The 19349-nt window shown below is 41.5% G+C and overlaps 1 long non-coding RNA gene across 5 annotated transcripts in view; it reads right to left on the reverse strand.

Moving 5' to 3' along the window:
- The window catches only part of LOC119231862 (uncharacterized), a 310536-nt gene that overhangs the window by 39800 nt on the left and 251387 nt on the right, over positions 1 to 19349 (reverse strand). For all 5 annotated transcript variants that reach the window (XR_008549417.1, XR_008549420.1, XR_008549418.1 and 2 more), the window contains one exon: positions 6062 to 6146. This is a non-coding gene — a long non-coding RNA (uncharacterized LOC119231862). The remainder of the gene's footprint in view (positions 1 to 6061; positions 6147 to 19349) is intronic.

Here is a 19349-nt window from a genome sequence, read left to right on the forward strand (position 1 = left end):
GGAGGGCTTAGGGGACACAGCTAGAGGTTGAATAAAATATGTGCAGGAGGTATAAGTTATCAGTGATAGCAACCTGGATGGAGGGAATTAAAGGTCTATAAGACTCCACAGCTGGGACTTTTCTGGCTCATCCAATCTATCAATGATTTGGGAGCAGAATGGGAAGTTGTGTTTTCCTATTCACTAACTTTTCACTATCCCACTATTTTCTCTTCCCTCTGACTTTATGAAAGCATGCTAACCTCTGAACTTGCCTGTCTACCTACTGTCTGCTTCCACTTCTATAACGTCCAGGAAAAGGTCAAACAATTGAGACAGAGAACAAGGCTGGGAGTGAGAGTAAGGACTGAATACAAGTGAATATTTTGGGGAGCTGGAACTACTCTAATGATTGTTGTGGAAGATACAGGACTCTGTGTACTTCAAAGCCTGTAGAACTGTGGATACCATAAAACATGACTTTTACTCTCTGTAAATCGTACTATAAATTCAAAAACCTTGATATGTCATTTGAACACCCTAATGTCAGTAATAACAACACTAATAATTATTTTTACAATAATAAATATAAAAAGTTCAACTATTTACAATTGAATTGGCCTTGGCCTTGCCATTACTTGCACTTTTTCTAGACTCTGACGCAGAGTCGGAGTTAAACGATCTGATGGATATATATATCATATTATGCTATCATCTAAACATCCGGTTTCATCTGAAGTCCCTGTTCTTTCTGCTTTTCTCACATTCCCAGGGCTAAGCATACCGGGTTGTGTCCAGCTCCCACTCCAGGCCCCTGCAAAGGCTTCCTTGACTCCTTCCCTAAGCCCCCTCTGTACATTATGTTTATTTCTATTGTTACCTTGAAATGCTGGGTGTGGGCTTTACCCCATTAATCTGGGCTCCTGAAGGACAGGTAATGGGTCTTCTGAATCCCTGCACAGCAGAGATTGGGTACATAACCCAGCACTAAACATTTGTTGACTTTGAACAACTAATTTTTTTTTTTTTGGATTAGGCAAACTAAATCACTAATTATATATTGGAGAAGGGAGCATTTGTCCAAAATAAAATTTCCTAACAACATAATCAGTTCTTTCTTTTCCAGCACTTGTTACCACTTTGGAGGATTTTTTTTTATATATTGAGAATGAAATCAGCATTCCATTTTATAGCATGTTCTGCAAGATACATTCATATTTTTTCATTTTAGACCATTTTCTTCTAGTTTTCAGAGAAGGATATTAAAAAAACTTGCAACACCTTTGTGAAGTGTGATCCCTGATTCTTCCTTGCAGTCATTTATATTTAAGAGAACTAAAGTGCATTTGACTTCACATGGGGTTTACCCTGACCCATTCAAAAACAAATGGAGAAATATGAGCAGAACACACACTCATTTGAAAGGACTGTGATACACTGCTCCAAGGATCTGAGATGATTACTTACAGTGAAACCACTGTGTCTTGCCCCAATATGAAGGATCTGAAGGCTTTGGAGGAATGGATTTCCCATCCCAGGAGTCTGTGTTCACTAACGCTGATCTCATTCTCTCATTCACTAGCTCCTGGAACAGGAGAGGTCAAAGATAGATGGCTACTTTGCACTGGGATTCTGGCAACTTGGCTGGGATGAACCCTTGCCTCTGATGAGAATACAGCAGACTGGATCTACAAACAGGGCTGTCATACCAGTCAAGTCAAGTCAAGGCCAGTCAAAGATCTGACTAGAGCTGCACATGCAGTTAGACCATTATAAGTCTATTTAGGGTGCAAGCAATAGCAAGGCCAAGGCCAAGAGCTTGGGCCGATGGCCCAGAGACTTTGGCAATACCATTTATAAACACAGTATCTTACAAGATTGGTGTAGGAAATATATGCTGTCATTTCTATAAGCCTCAGTTTCCCTATCTGTCTAAGATTAAGGATAAGACCCAGTGACTTTTAATCCTCTCTTCCTGACTCCAGCTTAGGAAAAAGGACTTAATCTCAAACAAGGCAGGCAGGAGGAGAGAGCAAGGCTGTTCAGAATTCACACTGTTCAGAACCCCAGGCAAAAGCAGCCCCTAAGGACTCTTAGTCTCCTGAGGCGCCATGCTCCCACAGGCCTCTGTTAAAGCTATCTAGGCAGGCTATATTTTCCAACTTAGCTAACAAACTATCGGCTTAGAGGACACTTGGCCAAAGCAAGGCCCTCAGAGGACGCTGGAGCAGCACCTGGTCAAGCCATTAGGGTCCAGCATCCCAGGAAGGAATGCTAGGGGAAGTCAGACATGTCTCTACCTGGCTACCAGCCCCCACACTGACTTCAGCCTTGGTGCAGACCCTCCACCTCTATTCAAGCACTTCCCACCCCATCTCCAATGGATACTTCATTAGAAAGCAGCATTGCAGGGTGGAAATACAACTGTAGAGTCTGAAGCCTTAGATTTGAGCTTCAGCCCTGATGGTTATACATTTATGTGGCCTTGGATAGATTATTTGCCTACCTAACCTCAATGTTCTTCATCTGTATAATGGAAGTTATATCACCACTCCAGAGATGTTTCCATGACTCAGATCACTAAATAGCTGTGCTCTGTAAACTGAAACACTAGATAAACCTTAGCCATTAGCCACGTCAAATTATTTTGGGAAGTTGTTGGGGCCTAAATGATGCATAAATAAAACCAGAGCTGGAGAGAAAGCCTCTCTACGCCCTGTGCAGACTCGCTGTCTCCTACCCGTCATCTGGCGATCCCTCCAACCCTCCCCTCCAGCCTTCCGGGCTTGGCTGTGGGGCCAGCCAGCCGCTAACAGGACGGCTCGCTGTTCAAACCAGACAGTCCCCAGGGCTGGAGGCTTGTGCCTGTCAGCTATCAGCTGGCACATTGACAGACAAGGAATCTGGCCAATAAATGTCTAATCAGGATGGTACCAATTCTTGAATCTGGGGATTTGGCATAGTGACTCCAAAGAGTGTAGCAGGCAGTGCTTAAGGACCACAGATCCTGGAACTTCCAGGCCCTGGGGTGTGATTGAAGGGTAGAGGATCTAAGGAAAATATACACCAGCTTTTTTTTCTACAAGAGGCAGTGTGTGGCAGTAGAAAGTGCATGGATTTCAAGTCACCAAACACTCAAATACCAAGTCCAGCTCTGCTATTTACTGACCAGTAAATATTCTTGGCCAGCTCATTTAGTTTCTCTGAGCCTCGGATTTCTTGTTGTACAATGGGCGTTACCGCGCTATGATTCTAACCTAATACCTACTGATGGCATAACATGGTACAGCACGGGCACTATTGTTGAGGTCTGCCTTGGCTGAAACATGCGCCACCTACTCAGGAATGCCCCAAGGCAAATGGTGAAGGACCTGATAGGTTAAAAGCACCCACAAAGGGTTTCCTCCCTGCACGCTTGATCCTCATCTCTCGTAAGGCCCAACTGCTACAGCACAGCCATTTCCTTAGCCTTTGTGAATTCCAGCCCCACCACTCACCAAGTGATAGGTCCGGGCAAGTTACTTAACTACTCTGAGCCTTCTTTATTTTTTTTCCATAAGGCAAAACAATGAGTAATGACCCCATAGAGCTTTTGTGGAAATGAAATGAGATGAAGATAAAGTACTTCGTGTAAGGGGAGCACATAGTAAATTCTCAATGAATATTAGTCACTTTAATGACTCTGTATAAGCCCTCGTATTTGTCATATTTTTCACTTTATAAAGCACATCTGGTAACTCACTGAATTTCTATTCGGTGAGGCAGATAGGGCCACCATGGTATTCCTATGTGACAAAGATGCCTCAGAGTAGGGAGTGACTTATTCAAGATCAGGCAGTGAATAAGGGGAGATGAAACTGAAACCCACATCTTCTTCTCCCAAACCCAGTGCTTTTTCCCCTGTAAGAAGCTGCTGAGAGTCACAGGCAACTGCCATAGTTGCCCTTGCTGAACTGACCCTTGGTCCCAAGTCCAGTGGTGGCTGGTGGTGGATAAAAGTCAGGGCATCGAATGAGACCAGCATGTCTATACTCCGCAAGTAGAGGGGGAAGGCCAGGCCCAGGCAAGAGGTCTGGAAGGGCACATCTGGAAGGGCCGCTTATGAGCTGGGGGGCAGAGGGGGCTGGCTCTCTATGGAAACAATTCCTGCTGAGCTTGGAAGTCCCCATATCTCTCCAGGTATCATCAAAATCCAAAGCAAAATTGTATGCATAAATGCTACAGATATTCTCCTGCGGAGAAGGTCCAAAGATTTTATCAGATTCTCAGAGGCATCCCTGACCCATACAAAGGAAAATCAGTTGTTCTTAGCTGCCCCATTAACTTCCAAGTTCTGTTCCCTGGCGTGGCTTCCAGGAACTATGACCGTGACCAAAGGAAGTAGCCACCAGCCTCCATCTGCCTTACCTGGCATGGCCTTCATATTCTTCTTGTCTATATTTGTCAAATTTTCTTTTGTGAATAGAGAATCTTTATAGTCACTCAAAACAACAAAGATTTTATTTTTTTAAGTTTTAAGTCCATTATTTAACCTAAGAAACAAGAATTAACATGAGCAGGGCTTACCACTTTGTCTCAACAAATACAATTTAGATGTGCTGTTTCTAATGAAAACCAAAACAGAGCAAATAATTAAGTTAAAAACAACAGCATCAATTTAGTGGCTTACCAATTAGCAATTCACTCCAACATGTATTGAGTAAACGCTGAGCTCACAGAACACCATGCTCAGTGTTCCTGGCTTAATTGGCCTCTGCATTATTTGGCATGTCAGGCCTCTGTCATCTACACTGCCACGTTCCCTTGGTCTTGGGAATACAAACTTCTCTGCCTTTCTGGGGGTTCTTTGTGCAGGTTCGTATGCAGGCTCCTCTTCCTCTCCCTCTCCTTAGATATTGGCTCTGCCCACCGGCGCTTTGTTTTCTATCTGGCTGTCTCCCTGATGGATTCTTTTGCTTCCATGTCTTTGGCTATCATTTACATCCTGATGATTCCCAAATCTGTAACTCTAGCTCAGCTATCCTGAAAGAATGCTAGGTCTATAGAGCCAGCCTCCTACTGGATACCTCCATCTGAATGGCCTAAAGGAATTCAAACTCAACATATCCAAAATTGAGCTTTTTATCCCCAAGGTCAACCCACCCTCAAACCATGATCTACCTTTTGTGCCTCCTGTTAGTGAATCCAAGTAAGAACCATGGACATTTGTTTTCCTCTTTCTCACTGTCACATCCGGTGATCCTAAACATGTTGGTGCTTCTTCAATACCTTCAGTAACTTTCCAATGCCTTGGTTTCTCTACTAACTTCATGCATCAACATGATGGCCATGCCCTACTAATAGTTCTCTTTTTCTCCATTCTTACCTGCCTCAATCTATTCTTCATGCAGCAGCCAGAGTAATTTTCCAAAAATACAATCTAGATCATGGCACTGTCCTGTCTAAAACTCTTCAATGGCTCTCCCAAGCTTTCAGAATAAAGTTCAAACATCTGAGAATGTCTTACTAGCTCCTCTGTCTCTGACACCCCCGTCTCTGTCTACTTCACTAAACCCCATCTCCTGCCATCTGTACTAACAAGTATAGAGTTTCCAGCTTTGTAACAAAGACACGAATGTTACAGTGGCTTCTAAACAAAGTAGATTCTTTTATTTTCTCCCTAATGCAGCAATCTAAGTGTAAGCAATTCAGGACTGGTATAGGAACCCTGATTCCTCTCATCCTTTTGCTTTACTATCCCCACTAAGCAGCTTACATCTAAGATTGTCTAAGGTTGCTACTGGTCCCACCAGCACCTTCCATCAGAGCCGACAATGAAGGACTAAAGGGATAGGGAAGGATTCAGCAGATATAAATATATTACATCCAAGCACACTTCAGTGGCCATAATTTAGTTATTCACCCAAATTGACTTCAAAGGTGACTATGAAATGTGTTTTGCTGAGCATCCCTGTGCTAAGTCATATGTGTTATAACTTAAGATTTTGCAAATTGCACTCTGAGAAGTCTTTCTGCTTCCACTGGACTACATGCCCCTCCTGAAGAATTTATTACATTAGACTGTAATTATTGGGTTACTTACCTATTTTCTCATCCAGACTATGAGATTCTTTAGAACTAGGGTTCTGTCTTGTTCATCTTTGCTTCCTTAATATGTAGCATCACACCTAATACAAAAAATATTATCAATTGATGGTTGTTGGTTGGATCAATGAAAAAAAATAACCAAAAATAGGACCCCAGATTATACACACACAGTATGAGTTTAACTAGAAACAAACAAAACCTAACACAAACAGTTCTGAATGAAATATCAAATGTTAACAGCGGTATAGGGAATGAGATTGTGGGTGGCTTTCCTGCTTCTAGCAGCGTTATTTTAATTTGGGGAGAAATAATAAAAAACAAAGGAGAAAATTTTGCTCCTTTTAATTCATATTAGATATTTAAAAGTTTCACTTAAGAGCTGGCCAGTATACCCTTTTAGTGCTATTTCTCTTTTAAGCACATGGAGCCAACATGGAAAAAACATCTTAGGTTAACATTTGGAACTAGCATCACTAAGTCCAGTTTGCTCATTTTATAGATAAGAAAACTGAGGTCCAGAGAGAAGGGGCTTGCATGTATATAATCTTTATTATGATGATTATGATTATGATAAGAACATTTAATATGAAATATCCTCTCAATGAGTTTGGCATGTTGGTTTTATATACTGTAACTTTACTGAATTAATTAATTAGTTTAACTGATCAGTTTGTGGCTCTGGAGGACGTATCAGACTTGTTTTATTCCTTAGAAATTGCTTTTGATTATTTTTTCTAATTTTAATTGTTCTCATTTCCCATTATGATAAACCACCAGCCCAGAAACAATGCATCCCACTGTGTGCATGGCTTAATTTGGTGCCTTGGCTGGGGCATTGGAAATAAATGATGAAATCACTCCTAGTGCACCATTGCAGATGTCACCACACCACAGCATCCTGAGACAAGGCCATTTGTCTATAACTTTTCAACGAAGAGGCCTCTGGCAGAGTCCATTAAATTAGAGCAAGGCAGTCAAGTGTATTTCTTTTTCATGACATGATTGTGGAGGCCATTTTGCAGTGATTTTTAAAATATGAATTTATTCATCTTTCCACTTAGCTCTTTACCCATTGGTTTGGAATACATGTAGAGGGCACAGAGGGGTAAGTCACCTTATAAAAGATTTTAAAATCAAACAAGTTAAGGGGAACTAGAGGATAGTCTTTCTACCTCTCCCTGGCATGCCATGCTCTGGGTGGATTAGACTCCTTCATCATAAATACATTTCAATATTCTTAGTTCAGAATCTTTATTCACAACTTCTCCTGTCCCTTAAATTTTCTCTCCCAACCTCCATGCACAGGAAACCTTCCTGATTCTCATTGCTCTTCCTAGTCTCATTTACCTCAGGACTCCTACTTGATTGTCTATATACTTACTTCTTTTGCATTTCATATATGTGACCCTAGGTTGTGTATAATGATTCATGCAAGTCATCTGTGTTTCTCCAAACTGGCTTTTCTGAAGGCAAGAGCCATGTTTGATTCATTTCCATTTCTCCAGTGACTTGGACTCACTTAGCAGTCAAGAAATTGTAGTTGAACCAATAAGATCAGCTAAAATCCAGCCCTTGAGAGCAGCTTTACTCTGGGATTTTAAATAATTTTTTTAAGACTTATTTATTTATGCAGATAAGAACTAGGGTGTAGGCCTGGGGCCTGGGGGGTGAGAGGATTCACCGGAGACAGAGTGGGGAGCAGAACAGGCAGATCTACTGAAATACACTGCTGAGGGGAGCAGTAGGCACGACAGGAGAGGTCTGCTGTGCCTGTGGGTTAGCTCCCTGGCCAGGGATCAAATTCATGTTGCAGTGGCTGGTGGCAGCTTGACAGAGCTGTGTCTTTAACTGCTGTGCCACCAGGGAGGCCCCTACTCTGGGATTTTAGTGAAGATTCTTTTCCAAGCTAACTGAGAGTATCCAGCACTTACCCATAGATTTTTTTTTTTTTTTAACCAGGTCACCCTTTTAGACTTTCAACTCAAGGAAAAGTAGAAAAAAGAGTGCAGGATTTGTGGGGAGGAGTCCTGCGTGCCGGTCCAATTTCTAGCCACTGCTAATTCAGAGAGTCATTTTATGTTTTTCAACAAGTTTTTTTTTTTTTTAAATGAAAAATGCCTATTATATTTCACAGGTTATTGTAAGGACTCAATGAAGTAATTTACCCAGAAAATTTGGAGGTAGATTAAAACACAAAAAGGAGGCTTTATGCTCCTCTGATTATTCCTTTCTCTTCTCCACTTACAAGCACCACTATTTTTCTGTTTCCTTTCCATGTCGGGCCTATCCACAGCATTTCTATTCACAAACCTCATCCCAGCACAAGAACTCTTCCCTGCAACAGGCAGCAGTCTCTGAAAGTTCAAATTTCGAACCGCAAATGGAATCATTCAAGAATATCAGGGCCAGAACCATGAATGGTATCTACAATGAGGGTTCAGAAATAGTGATAAAAATAAAATGCCCTCCCATCCATTACTACAGAAAGTCAATATACCCTGAATGTATTTATTTTAGCAAAAGGAGTGTTTAGATGATGAAAATAAAAGGCTATATACCATGGAATTGGTTCAAATTGTCCTGGGCAGTTGTGTAAAGATCCAGTGTTTAACTCCCTTTATTCACAATGTTGTCAGTGCCTCAGCATCCTCCATTTCCTTATCTATGGTTAAAACCACTTGGGAGTGGGCCTCCCCGGTGGCGCAGTGGTTGAGCGCTGGGTTGCGAAGCTGCCCGCGGCCTCTGCGGCGCCGGTTCGATCCCCGGCTGCTCCCCGGCCACCAGAGGAGGGTCCCACATGGCGCGCAGACCTCTCCTGCCGCCCGCTGCTCCCCTCAGCAGTGTCCTTCAGTCCTTCTGCCTGCTCTGCTCCCCGCTCTGGCTCTGGTGAATTCTCTCACCCTCCTGCGCTTCTGACTGTACCCAGTGCATGTATAAACAAAACAAACAAACAAAACAAAAAATAAATAAATAAATAAACATGCCTCTATTAAAAAAAAAAATTAAAAAAAAAAAAAAACCACTTGGGAGAGCCTCAGAATATTTCTGCACACTGTGCGTGTATGTATGTGTAGGGTCCAGTCAAAAACAGACAGCATGGATCCTACATCTTTCCACTGTTTAATGTGCAGAATTTACACAACGTTAGTATTCATCTTATCTCTTGGCTATAGATATGGGGGAGCTCACATATGAATCTAAGAGAAATATCCTTGCTAATAAGATGTCAGAAAGGCCAAATTCAGATGGGGCTTTTCTGAGGCTCTTTTATAATGCATTATGTCCAGAGTCCAGAAAAAAATATAGAATTAGGTGAGATCTCGGAAGACAAACATCTCTGAATCAGGCACAAAGGTCACAGTGACAGGTTGCTCCTCCTGTCTCTTACAAATACCGCATCTGGTTTCATCTGGGTTGTTATGGTGATGGGATGGCACTCCACCTAGAGTAAAATAGGAATTGCTATTGGTTACAGCTTCTTTGCTCTCTTGTCTCCTTTATCTCTCCCCTCCTAATCACACAGTCTTTAACAGTCCTGGGCCCTCTACGTTAAAGCCACTGTAACCTCTTTCCCAAAAGTAGTTCACTTCCAGATGTTCCTTCTCTGATTCATTTCTTTTAGACTCAGGTTTCAGATTTGACTCCTCTTCACTACCAAAATCATGTACTGCAGGCTCAAGGCAAGTGGGACACATAGATTTCTAGGACACTCCCCTTGCTAAGATTTCTTTCTTTCTTTTATTTTATATATTTTTTATACCATTCTTCATTTTTGTACAATGTATGCTTTCTTATCTCGGTTATAGTCTCCGAGAAATTCCCACCTCCAACTCACCCATGTACCATCACCGTGGTCCCTTGCTAAGATTTCTGAGCATCCAGGCTTATGATTTCTAAAAGAGAAAACTGGACACACTGTAAACATATGCTCTATGATATTTTTATATCCCCTGTGAGATTTTCTCACTGGATTAGAGCTCAATCTGACACTTTAGAAGAAAATGTTTTCTTTGTCACTAAATGAGGAACTCAGTGGTCCCTAGCTAAGGGTTGAATTATACATTGTTTACTCAGCTAAAAGACATCGTCTTAAGAAAGAGCTTGGGGCTGGCATTAGCTGTAAGTGTAGACAGGATGGATAATACGACATAGCCACTTAGCAAGTCTACAGCATCTTGGGCAGACTTCGTAAGTGGGTAGAGCTCTAATGAATGGGAAGGAGATGGGCAGCCCCATTCTACACTGTGCTGGTCAGTCCATAGTTGGATTAGCAGATTCCCAGAGTTCCTGCTTTATGGAAGTCAGATAACCTGGATCCACAATGGGAAGAGGAGCAGGATGGATGAAAAGTGAGATATGTAACAGATTTGAAGAAACTGGGAACCTTTAGCTTGTAGAAGAAAAGGCAGTTGAGGCTCTGTAAGCGCTGCCTCTAAATAGCTATAAGATTGTCTTTTGGAAATGAGATCAACTGCTTTCTATGAGAAAACAGAAGCCATTGGCTGGAGATGGCTCAATGTTAAGTATACCTTTTCTAACAAATAGTTATCAGTGCAAAGGGCTGCCTAGTGAAGGAACAGGCCTCCCTCCATCTGGAGGAGTATTCAAGCAGAGATCTGACAACAACCCCAGTCAGAGATTTCAATTTTGAGGACTCAAACCTGATGGCCTCTGATGGCATCAAGTCTACAAAATTGTGATGGCAAGAGTCTAGAACCTAATTCCAAAAAGCAGCCATTTCCCCACCTCCCTTTCTCTACCTTGTACATTAATTTTCTCTCCTTCGTGCTGGTAGGAAGCAGGACTCCATGAGAGCTGGTAAGTGAGACAAGGCTCTGCTCAGCCCTCTCAGCATGACTGGCAATTAGCTGGACTCCAGCCTTCCAGTACTCACAAGCTCTCAGCAGGTCCTGATACTCCACTGGTGCTTATTTAGAACCTAGGGAAGGAGGCAGCCACAGGTAGCAGGGGCTTAATTCTGAACCCATGCTAACCAAACATTAACATTTGCATTTAAAAACAGGAGCAAGAAAAAAGAGTAATGAAAAACTCTACTCAATTAAAGCTGCTTGCAAATGCAAATATGCCTGACACAGAAGAGAAAGGGACTTCTGAGTGGCCACCCCTCTCTGCTGACATTTGTGACCAGACAGAAGAGGGGAGTATATACATGTGCTGGAAGAAGAAACTGAAGTGGGTGGGGGAGTGGAGGATGAGGAGGGACTGAAAGATAATTTTGTTCTATACCATGAAACCTATAATTTCACTCTGACATGAAAATTAGCTCTGTAGCTAATTAGCTTTCTAATATCATTTGCTGCCACAGAAAAGATAAAAGTTTATGAATTTATGAACCTACCTGAAAAAGAAAAAAGGACTGAAATTTTGCAAGAGGGGATTAGTGGAGTCAAAGCACAAGGGCCATTTCATGGGATTAGGCTAGTGGCTGCCCTTGTGCCCTGAAGTGTCCCCTAAAGGTAGGCCCTGTGTTGTGTCTGCACACCACCACCCCTGTAGCTGGCTTGGTTTCTCTGAGGATCCCTCCAGTCTTCAGAAAACCCTACTGGAAAGCATCTTCTCATACAGAGCTGGACTCTACCCTCTATATCTCCCCTCCACCAGTTCAAACTGTGCCCTCTTGAACCACTGAGCACACTTCCCTTAACCCTGCCTGGAAAAAGTCTAGTGTTATTTGAAGCCATTTAGGAATCAGGCCATGAGACCACTTGAGAGCTGCGTACACTATCAAATCTCTTCGCTTTATATCTCTGGACTGTGCTAGTCCCCTTAGCCTTCCTTACCAAGCTCAAAGTAATTTACCTAGCTTTAGAGCCTTCTGGAAACTTTCAGAATTCAGCTTGGCCTTGGCAATCTCTCTTTTATTTTTAGTTTTCTTAAAATATAATCAAAGTACATTAGCAAGATGGTGGAGTATGAGGTTTAGTTCTCATACTTCCCATAGAAACACGGATCTTATCTTAACAACTATTCATGGATGAGATACTTTTATGAGAATACTTTTATATATAAGAGTGCAGTTGAGAGTTTGCAACACGCAGATGAGCAAAATATCTGAGAATAGATGCACTGAGGAGGATTAGAAGAACAGTCTTACTTTACTTGTGCTACCACTCCCCCATGGTGGCACAGCTCAGGGTCAAGAGAGATCCCCTTAGTTTATGAGGAAACGTTGAGAGCAAAGTGAGTACTCAACTTTTCCAACTTTATGGGATGTTGCCCAAAAGACTAATTTTTGTCTTACCTCTCCCAGAATACTAAGGAAATCAGCGTGAGTGAATCATCTCGAAAGAACTAGGAGCAGAGAAAAGGGGTAGGGGCTCACAGATACGTGGAATCCTCCATAGAGAGTTATGTCAGCTCCCACAAACAGCACACAGATAGCAGAAGCCAGTTTGGTTCTGATGCAAGAGGAGATGCATCACAACCTTGAAATTTTCAGGCACAGCACTAGCTGGGGAAATGAGAGGCTCTCAGCAATTGGTGTGGCTCTACAGGATTGGGAGAATGTATACAATCTTACAATTTTCCACACAACAGGGAAGAAGAGTGGAGGGAATACATTCCTAGAAAAGGTCTGGAGAAAAGAAAAAAACCTAACATATGTAGTCAGGTTGAATGAAAGTTATTTCTCTCCAAAACCCAATCCAAAAAGACTAGAGGAGGTGATTACTTCTTCAAATATAAAACAACAATGCCAGGTCTCAAGGAATGCAAAGAATCAAGGAAATATGACCCTGACAAAAGAAGAAAATAAAGCCCCTGTGGCTGACCCCAAAGAAATGGAGATCTACAAACCGCCTGACAAAAACTTCAAAATAGTTACTTTAAAGAAGTTTGGTGAGCTACAAGAGGATACACATATACAATGAAATGAAATCAAGAAAAAATACATGAATAAAATGAAAAGTTCAACAAAGAGCTAAAAAACCATGAAAAAGACTTTATTAAGATAGAACAGATCTACCTTAATCATGGAACAGAGCTACCTTAATATTATAAAAAGAAGTTGAAGTTGAAATGAAAAGACAATAATTAGCAACAGGAAAACACAAAACTTGCAGTAGGTCAGTATATAGTCAAATTAAGAATAATTTAATATCAGTGCATAAATTCCTTTTAACTCCAGTATAGAAGTTGAGAGAAAAAAGTATTAAAATAGCTATAGCTACATAATTTGTTAATTGACAAATAATATGAAATTGTAAATTGTGACCTCAATAACATAAATATTAAGGGGGTGAAGAGCAAAAGTATAGTTTTTCTATCCAATCAAAGTTAAATTGTTTTCAGCTTCAAATAGACAACATGTTGCCAAAAAGATCATCAAATTGCTTTTCTACCCACTCCTCTCACTGCCTTGTCAGCTACTCTGGGCTCACTCTGAGCTCCACACTGGGCTCACTCTGAGCTCCACACTGGGCTCACTCTGAGCTCCACACTGGGCTCACTGAGCTCCAGGCTTCTGCTAAATTAGTGCTACCACTGTCTCCCTCTACCCACCATCACTTCAATAAATCATGGGGAAAATGAATATCTACGTGCAAAAGAATGAAAGTAGACCCTATTTGACACCATACACAAAAATCAACTCAAAACAGATTAAAAATTTAAATGTACAACCTGAATCTAAAAAGTTCCTAGAAGAAAACAAAACAGAAACACTTCATGGCCTAGAACACATACATTGGCCTAGAAAATGATTTCTTGGATGTGCTACCAAAAGCACATGCAACAAAAGCAAAGCTAAATAAAGGTTGCATCAGAATAAAATGTTTCTGCACAACATAGGAAATAATAAAGTAAAAAGACAAACTATGCAACAGGAGAAAATATTTACAAATCATATATCTGATAAAGGGTGAATATCCAAAAAACGTAAGGAACTTGTACAATTCAAGAACAAAAAACTCTAATAACCTGAGTTTTGGTTCAATTAAAAATTGAGCATTTAAATGTTCGATTAAATTAAAATTAAATTAAAAAACTTAGACATTTTTCTTTTTCTTTAAAATAAAGATTGATTTATTTATTTACGCAAGCACTGGGTACAGTCAGAAGCATGGGAGGGTGAGAGAATTCACCAGAGCCAGAGTGGGGAGCAGAGCAGGAAGAAGGACCGAAGCACACTGCTGAGGGGAGCAGCGGGCGGCAGGAGAGGTCTGCGCGCCATGTGGGACCCTCCTCCGGTTGCTGGGGATCGAACTGGCACTGCAGAGGCTGCAGGCAGCTTCGCAACCCAGCGCTCAACCGCTGAGCCACTGGGGAGGCCCCAGAGTTTCTTAAATGATCACGGATTTTAACAAATTTATTGTGAGATGTCTTAAAAAACAAATTTGAAAATGAATCAAGCAATGTTCCCTGATACTGAAATTGCTAAACTTCTCATGGAATATAAAAAGTAAATTACTTTTAAAACATCCTCTTCCAGGTTATGGGGCTTGTGGGACTGATGCAACTGTTCTTTGGCTACTTCTATAAAAAGGTTTGAGATATCCAATAATAGTACTCTTAAAGAATAATTAGCATCTTTAGAATAGGATTCATGAATATTACTCATCGCAGCTTATGGAATTCAACCAAAAGCACAGCCAAGGGACCAACGCCTGGTTGATAGCCAGAAATAGTCAGTCCTGGCAGTCTGGTCTGTGGCCTTAACGGTCCAATCAAGGAGTCAAATAGGACTCAAGAGGGCATGGGATTAAATGTTTCTCACAGCACCCCAAAGCCGGTCATTTGGCTCTAGTGACCTCTGAATTCATTGTTTTTCATTCCCAATAGTGCCTTTAACAACGAAGTCAGCCATAATTATTGTAATAAGAGTGCATACAGCTTTTCATGCTATCATGCCTTAATTATGAACAGATCTCCAATTTCTGTTTATATATGAGCTCTATCACATCTTTGGGTTTCACCCATATCTTGACAATAATTTCTGTCATTCAGAATTGCTCTGGACTCCCAAGTTCCCCTCACAAATGAATAAATGAGTCTTGTTCTCCAGACAGCCTTCCCCTTTCCTCACTGTTCCTTTTCTTGATGTGTGTTTCTTTCATTTCTCCATGTATCTCCTAACCCGCTTTCTCCTGTCTTCTGTGGACTTCGATTTAGCTGCCACAGCTGAGCCCATTCTGTAACCTGTCCTCTGAAAGAACACCTTTGACCCTGCTGTTTCTTTGCTGTGTCTGGTGTTTAGTCTTCATGATTTTATTTGTTTTTTCCATCTGATTCTTCTTACTTCCCCCAAACCTCTTGACAAGCATCATCATGATTTCTCCCATTGGTCACCAAACCCCTCCAGAAATATAATGGAAATGGGGGTGGGGTGAGAGGATGCCTTTAGAAAATTTGAGTGCAAATGGCACTGCTAACAAGCTATGTGACCTAAGGAGAAACACACAGCACCCCAGCCTCTATTCCCTGGTTTGTAAAAGCAGAATTATCACCTCAGTGGTCATGAAATGATGAAAGGCGGAGCTCCCTAAACTACACAGAACTATGCAGAAGTAAGCTGATTTTACATCCCTACTTTCATTTAGGCAGCTGTTAGCAGCTGAGTGTTCTTCCATTGACAGGGCCCAAGCTCTTCTACCAGCCTGCTTCCAAGAGGCATGCCCCAGTCACCCCAGCTTCTGTTTCACAGACAGTGCAACTGAGTGTTCATTCTCTGCAGCTGAATCTCACAGCTTGCTAGGTGTCTAGTCCACAGATCACTTCTCAAAATACCCCTGTGCATGTCTTATTTCCCTCAGTCCCTGGAGAAAAGCATGTGGTAAGTGGTTAATCCTAGCCATCTACCCACTCATATGCCTGGAGGCAACAGACTGGTCAAAAGGGCTTTGAGGTGTGGTGGACCTGGGTTTGAGTCCTTCCAGCTGTGTGATCCTGAGCAAGTCTCTTAACTTCTGTGAGCCTCAGTTTCTCATCTGTAAGATGGCAGCAATAGTACCTCACAGAATCACTCAACAGGTAATAATCACAGTGATGATGATTCTATTACAGAAGTGTAAGAACTTGTTTAAAGAACATCTAGTTTTACTGCTGCCCTTCTTGGACTATCACTGCTTCTTAACAACTTGTTAAGCAGGTCCTAAGGCTTCCTGGGCCCACTATACCATTTGTAGGTCCAAGCAGGGAACACCTTGAGTCCCTCCCTTTCATCTACTTTTCTTCTAGGGCATCTTCCAACATAAATCCCATTTCTCATTCCAGGTTCTCACTCCAGAAAATATTACTCTTGGATTATTTCCAATGGGACCCACTCACTGTTCCCCAAATAAGCCCCTCATATTCTTGCCCAAATCCTACCCATCTTCTACTCATTCTCTGTGCTTCTCCTGTTCTTGGCTGACAGGTCTTATCTCCCTCTCTTCCCTGATAGCTCCTAGAGGACAGAGACCCTGCTACCCTCACCGGCAGATTAAGAGGGAGGGTTAAGGTGAGAAGACTTGGGGAAGGTGGTACCATGACCCATACAGGAAGAGGAAAGCTAAATTACTAAAACCAGGGAAATTCTGAATCAGAAGTTCACCCACAGTCAGATAGGATTTTCAGGAAGGGAAAATACAGTCTAGTCTAAGAAACCAAGCAATAGAAGAGCTGTGGGGAGTCTTTACCCAGGAAAGATGCAAAGTATCCTCACAGGGCTTCCAATACACAAGGTTCTGTAAGATGATTAAAATTCGTAAATAAGGAGAAGCTAAATGTGAATGCAGAAGAAACAGTAGTGCACAGTCAGTGCAGAAACAGCCATCAATTAGGCCATGTGAAGAGCCTCAGAACACAGAGATGTGCAAACTGGGCTAGAGGGCTCTCCTCCTCTGGGAAAATTTGGTATATTTCACATTCTTTCCCCCCCTATAGTATACTGTTATTGTAATTGCCATTTTTTGGGGCTCCCAAAACAAAGCTGAGTCCACATCCTGCCTGTCTCCTTGGTGCCCAGCAGATGATCAGCCAGTGTCCTTCTCCATAATTGGGTACTGGTCCTTGCCTCCCACCCACATCTCCACACTCCTGAGCAAGCCCTTCGGATTCAGAAATCTGGCCTTGGGTCACAGAATTTTGGTTCTACCTCTAGCACCTTCCTAAGGCAGCACAAGCACCGAGCGAGCTGAAAGTCCCACATGAATCTCTGCTAACAGGGACATGCCCACCCCTTTGGTCCTCTTCCCTTCTCTGTGCAGGAATGCCTTCTTAATCCCAGCTATGGGCTCATCCTGATCCCCTGCTCTGGACCCTATCCTGGCCCAAAGGAAAGGGGAGCGTGAGGTCTCAGTGTAAATGTAGGCAACATGGCAACTCAGCCAATTCAGACCTAATCTCTGGGAGAGAAGACCCTAGTTTTTCTACTTTCTGGTCACTGCTATAGCAACAATGGATTTGGAGTTCTATCATCTTAAGAAATCACCTGCTTTCTTTTCTCCTGTTGCAATACAAATAAAACTTTTGCACAGTAAAAACAGTAGAAAATACATGTTTTGTCTGCTTTTTTTTTTTTTTTAACTTCACATTACAAAAACATGAGTCTCCATCTTGTCTAGTCTCTAGTGGTCCAGTGGCTGCATAATATCCCCTCAACCTGACATGTCACTATTTAACCAGCTCTCTATTTTTAGATACTTAGTTACTTCTAAATTGATGCTAAAGCACTGCAATGAGCTTTTTCCCCCCCCATTTGGAATTATTTTCAAGAAGAACTTTTCAGAAATGGAATCCATGAATCAAAGAACAACAGCATTTCAAAGGCCCTAAATGCATAGTGTCAAATTAAATTCAGCTGGGTATTTTTTGCTAATTTATATTGCTCTGAGCAATATGAAAGTATTCAGTTTCAGTACATTGTCACCTATATTTGGTATCATGATATCTAACATTTTTGCTAATTTAAAATGCATGATGGTATCTTACTTAAAAAAAATATGTCCTTCTTTAATCACTGGTGCAGTTGGAAGACTTTCCTTAAGTTTGTTACTGGTCACAATCTCTTGTGTACGTTGACATTGCCAGAATTTGTTCTGGTGGCCCAAACACAGTTTGGGTTTCCTGCACTTACTAATCTCCTTGACACAACTTAATCCCTCGACTTGTCTACCATTTAACCAAAATAAAAAAAATGTGTGTAGGAATTTTTAATCATGAATTAAGAGATTGTCACTTGCAGTTGAAAGTTGCAGTTCCAGTACAAACCCCTGTGTTTTTTTTTTAAACCATGCGACATTAATTCACTTTTCCTCTCATAGTGTCTCTTTTCTGTGCTGTCAAAAAGAGTAACACCACTTCTCCACTTCCTTGACTGTGTGATATGAACACTTTGGGCCTGTTAAAGGAGGGGTCAGCCAACTTTTTCTATAAAGGACCATAGAGTAAACATTTTCAGCTTACAGATGTCTCTGTCACAGTGACTCAGTTCTGCTAGCGTAGCATGAAAGAAGCACAAAGACAGTAAATGAATGACTGTGGTCCCATGAAGCTTTCCTTATGGATACTAAAATTTAATTTTATATTTGTATATAAACATAATTTATACTTCATAGAAATTAGAAAAGCAATATATAAAATAGTGTACATGATATCATTATGCTATAATATATAATATCCTTACATTGCATATATTGTTATCAATGTACGATTCTGTGATGGAAGAAAATAAATATAATTTTATTTTATGTAATTTTAATGGATCACAATATATTGTGCTTCTTTTGATTCTTTTCCCACCATTTTAAAATGTGAAATGTGAAACCATTCTTTGCTCATGGGCTATACAGAAACAGGCAGCAGCTGGATTTGGGAACCCCTGCTCCATGACCCCCGTCTAGGATAAGATCTCATGGATCAGTCAAAACAAATAGGTACACTGGACAGGTAATAGTTCTAAAGATGATTTCTAGTTGTGAAAACATGGGACAAAGGCAGGGAATGATCTGCCCAAGGACGGGCAGCTGGCTGGATCAGATCTGCTAGAACAAACCCTCGAGCAGTATCAGCTGCAGCTGGCAGCCTCCCCAGCCACGTGATCCCAGACCTGCTCCACAGTGCCCCTCCCAGGCCTGGACTGCCAGGGCCAAGACCACATCAACATTAACAGCAAAAGAGCAAACCCAGTTCTTCTGGTTTCTACAAAGAGACCCTTGATCTCCAACCACAAAGCCATGTAAGATCAAACACCGATTTTCCACACTCATGGAGATGTTCAGCGGTACATAGACGGGAGCTGAAATCTGCCATAAACACTCTGCAAAAACTCAACTTTTAAATCTCTC

The sequence above is a fragment of the Talpa occidentalis genome, unplaced genomic scaffold (genome assembly GCF_014898055.3).
Source record: "Talpa occidentalis isolate TD23 unplaced genomic scaffold, MPIMG_talOcc4v2.1 talOcc4.7, whole genome shotgun sequence".
NCBI classification, from domain to species: domain Eukaryota; kingdom Metazoa; phylum Chordata; class Mammalia; order Eulipotyphla; family Talpidae; genus Talpa; species Talpa occidentalis.